The 4783-nt window shown below is 39.3% G+C and overlaps 1 non-coding gene across 1 annotated transcript; it reads right to left on the bottom strand.

The window, feature by feature from the left end:
- Positions 1 to 2339: 2339 nt before the first annotated feature.
- On the bottom strand, positions 2340 to 2446 carry LOC121490324. Its single transcript, XR_005987629.1, has one exon. It is a non-coding gene; the product is annotated as a U6 spliceosomal RNA (small nuclear RNA).
- Between the last annotated feature and the right edge of the window lie 2337 nt (positions 2447 to 4783).

The following is a 4783-nucleotide window of genomic DNA, read 5'->3' as shown; positions in this document are numbered from 1 at the left end:
AAATGCAAACTAAAACCACAATAAAATATAATTCTAGACAGTTTAAATGGCTATAAAAAAAAGAAAAGAATGACTGTACCAAACTTTGGCTAAAACATGAGTGTTGGTTTGCAAACCACCACCACACATGGAGGCCAAGGAGAGATAGCACATGGAGGGAGAGACAAACTACACAAAAGGAGACCCAAGAATGAGGCAGTCCACTCCAGACCACTAGGGTAGCAGGTATAATAAATGAGAGATTGTTCTAGACAGCCACAAGCAGAATAGATACTAACACCAACCTGCCAGAACCTTAAGGGTTGTTTTTTTTTTTTATAGAGGCCTTAACTGGGCAGTGTCAAGTACTATGCCCAGTTGATCTCAATGACTCTTTACTCTCTCTGGGGCTATCCTTAAAAATAGATTGAGCTGTCCTACAGCTGTCCACCTGTAGGTGGAAGGTACATTGCAGGGGCCTGCAGGGGCCTGCAAGGGGGAGGAGCCTCTGAGTGCCTGGTTCTGTTGCAGGTCACCCAGAGGTCATGTCCTCTGAATGACCTCTTCCAATGATTAAGAAAAAAAAGCAGAAAATCTCAACTCCCATTGCTAGTGGAATGCAAAATCATTGAATCAACTTGAAAATTGCTCAGCAGTTTCTTATAAGCAGCTACCATATGAGCCAGAAATTCACCTTTTAGGAAAATATAGAGAAATGAAAACATGCATTTTGTATATGAACATCTTGTATAAGAACTATTCATAATAGTCCTCAAGTGTAAATAACCCAAATGCCCACTGACAAAGTCATGCATGAACTGACAAGTTACTATATAATCACAGAATGAGATACTATAAAGCGGTAAAATGGAACACAATCAGTTCTACACAAAACATGGAGGAATCTGAAAATGTTATGTTGAGCAACAAACCCAAACTCAATTGAGGAAGCTGTTTATATAAGAGCCAAGAGCAGAGAAAACTAATCTACAGTGAAATCAGACAATGGTCGCCTCTGGGCTAAGGGTGGGGTGGGGCAGATGGAACAAATATTAGGCAAATTAACTGAAAGAGGGTACAAAGGGCCTTTCCTTTTTCCATCAGTATCCTGATGGCAGTATTCTATCTTGGTTGGTATAGTCATTCTATGGACATACACCATCATGATTTGAGTGTCAAAATCATCAAGATGAATATCTACTATTGCTATATTTTATTGTATGAAAATTACGTCTTAGTACATAAGAATAAAGAAGCATGAAGGGGAAAAAAAAGGAATTAGTGATCAAACTGAAGAGATCCAAGAGTGGTGATAATGTTATTCATACCACCCTGTGGAAAAGTGAACTCTCCCATATAAACATTCATCTGCTCTGTGGGAGGCTTGCAATGGGAGAGCATATTGTATAGACAGCCTCACAAGCGGCTGTGTTTATTTTCGGTTTAAGACAATGAGACAATAACAGGCTGTGATTTTTAGAGGAGAAAAATTACTGTGAGATCTGTTAGGTAGATGAGAAATGGCAAGTGGAATGTGCTCAGAAAAGAGCAGTCTGAATATTTCCTCAGGTAGCTAAGCTCAGGGAACAGGAGTCAGATGGTCTTTGGTGAATATATCGATGTGTGCAATCCTCAGATGCAAGCACGATCCCCTCAAGAAGCTTAAACAACACTTGGGCCAAACTCAATCTGTAAGGTAAAGAAAACCCTCCCTGGAACATACACCCAAACTCCTTTGAGGAAGTTCCAAACTCCTGATGGCCATTTGTCACATGAAGAATAAAAATGATCTTTATAGTAACACTGTTTGCATCCATACTAGTATAAGTAGCATATTCCTGCTGTTACTAGCTGGACCAAAGTAATTTGGGAAACGGTTGACATTCAAGCATTTTTAAAATCTTTACACATTAAGCAATTAGTGAACTCTGGTCAGCTTATTATGATGATATCCTGCGCCATATAAAACAATTGATCAATGATTTAGAAAGCAACACTGAATCCTTTCTTTGCCTTTCTTTTTTTTTTTTTTTTTTTTTTTTTTTTTTTTTTTTTTTTTTTTTTTTTTTTTTTTTTTTTTTTTTTTTTTTTTTTTTTGGAAACAACATTTTATTGAGCTCTCCTCAGCCAACAAATCTATTCCAGCAGATTTTCTCTTCGCCCCAGGGCCTTCCCGACATGGGGGTGTGGCCAGCACTCCCCCCGCCGCCAGAGGAAGGCTCCAGGCTCCTTCCCTGCCGGGTGGTGGTGGCAGTGGCAGCACCCAGGCCACCTCGGGGGCTGAGGCCAGGAGAGCGGCCCAGCCAGGCCTTGGCGCGGGCAGTTAACCAGTAACGACCCCCGAGGTATAATGAATTCATAAAAATATGGAACGCTTCACGAATTTGCGTGTCATCCTTGCGCAGGGGCCATGCTAATCTTCTCTGTATCGTTCCAATTTTAGTATATGTGCTGCCGAAGCGAGCACTCTTTGCCTTTCATGGAAAGAGAGGCAATCATCTACTTGATACAGTGATCAATGACCATACCACTTAAACTGTTTTAAAGTGCTTATATGTTATTATCTCGATCTTTCTTATTCCAAATCTCTAAGGAATACAGAGACTGTTTGAGCCAGCCTGAATTGTGGTTTTCTCACTGATGGATGAAGGTGAGTAAATGGCTTGCCCAGCTCATGTGGTGATCCATCCAGCAGCCTGAATGGAAAGGAAGACCACAGAAAGTACTTAGTTATGAAGCCAGGAAGATAATTTCAGCCAAATAACCAATGTTTAATATATAAATTCTAATATTTATCGACAATATGCCATCTACCAGAGTGCTCAGTGCTAGGGAAGCAATTGTAAAGAAGACCATTGTGAGGTATAAATGATCACATTTGACCGCATAATCTAAGACATACATGGGCATGTCCAGCATATGGAGAAAATGTAGAAACATGGAGACAGGAGATTATGTATTTCTTTCCTTTTCTTTTTTCTTTTCTCTGAGTGTTTTGTTGTTATTTTATTTTGCTTTAGTTTCAGGCACCCTGAATGACTCTATTGAAAGTCTATTTTGAAAATCCATATTCACCTGTCTCTAATTTCAGCACACGATCAATCTGTTTCTTTAAGAATCACACACAAGAAATTAGTTTAATTATATGGTGTTTTCTTCAGCAATTTCCTTTCTCAGTACATGGGATTAGAACTATTTTTTCCTGCTGCTCTGTTGCATTCTTCATACTATTGTACCCACCTCACGTCCAGAGGTCCCATCTCATTAGATGCTGCAGCTCTGTGTGCAGAGAATTGGCATTATTATGATCGGAACATTATTTATTCCTATTAAACAAAAGGTGGTTTTATGTAAGTGTTAAAACATTATTGCTTTTTGACTCCCTTGATCTATCAAATACCAACTTGTGTGTATGGCCTGGAAGGGAGTAATCATATGTTAACATTCAGCACTGGTGTACACGGAAAATGAAACCAGTATTGGTTGTCTTTAAATGTTAGAAACGTGTTCCCTTTTGGTGGCTGTTTCTTCGCAGAACACCAGCTAGGAGGAAGTAAACAGAGAGCTTTCCTAAATCCTGTGCACAGAAGGAAAATGGACAAAAGGCTGTCAGAAACCTAAGCTTCGCTCTCCAGCAGGTCAGGAGACAGAGACTTGGGGACTTTGCAAAAGCTTTGGGAAAATCTAAGGGGAAAGATGCTGAATTAATATCAGCAGGACATGTCCAGAGAGAAGTGGACAAGGTCTGTCTATAATCCCCACACAAGCAAACTGGTCAGCTTCCCCTGATCCAATGGATATCATTAAAAGAAGGGAGGACACCTTCTTTACCTTCATTTTGCCTTAGATTCTTCATTTCTTCAAAGCAATTTTAAAAGCCAGCAGTTAATTTTCACAATCTTTTTAATATTTGTATATGTTCAGGGCCTTGTCGTGATGACTCAAGCTGGCATGAATAACCATGGAAAAACAACCTGAGGGTGGTGTCATCAGGAGCCTGCAATCCTAGTCTTGTTCAGCCATTGAGTGAATATCAGTGTGACATGAGGCTAGTGTTTCCCATCATGTGGTCCTCAGTGAGCAGCATCAACTCAACTGGGAATGTGTTACAAATGCAAACTCTCAGGCCCTGGACCTGCTGTAGCAGAAACTCTCAGGGCAAGGTCTCACAATTGGTGTTTAACAATCTGTGCTCTACATAAAGTACAGTGAGAACTACTGCTTTAAATGATAAAGTTTTCTGTGACTCAGTTTTCTTATCTACAAAATGAGGGTATTTATCTAGATGACATTTCAGATGTATCTTATTCCGAAAACATAACTTATTTTGTAACATTTTAAACTGGATTGAGTATCTTTATTTGTCTGTGTTCCTAGGCCTGGTATATAGTAGATGCTCATGAAACAAGATGGTTATAAGATGATCTCTGCCCTGACATGAACATATACAGATTAATAGGGAAATACTTCAGCCCTGTGACCATTTGTTGACACTCAAGATGGCCAAGAAATTGTCCAAAGGAAATATACATTTTGCATGGCTCTTAAGAGTGAGTTCGTCAGAGAGCGAGAGAAAGCCAAAGGATACATCAGATACAAAGAAATTTAGATATGGAAAAGCATCTTATTTGGAGGTATGGAAAATAGCATGTAGTAAGGCAAACAAAAACAACAAAACAAAACAAAACAACAGCAATTATTTCCACTCAAAATTTTGCAAAGGAGGATGGTGGATATTACCCAGACTTCCATAGCCAGTGTGTATTTGCAACCACAAATTTGGATTTATAAGAACTATCATATT

This window comes from Vulpes lagopus, chromosome 4, assembly GCF_018345385.1.
Source record: "Vulpes lagopus strain Blue_001 chromosome 4, ASM1834538v1, whole genome shotgun sequence".
Classification (NCBI taxonomy): Eukaryota; Metazoa; Chordata; class Mammalia; order Carnivora; family Canidae; genus Vulpes; species Vulpes lagopus.
Note: the sequence above shows the minus strand (reverse complement) of the source record. Positions and strands in the feature narration are given on the sequence as shown.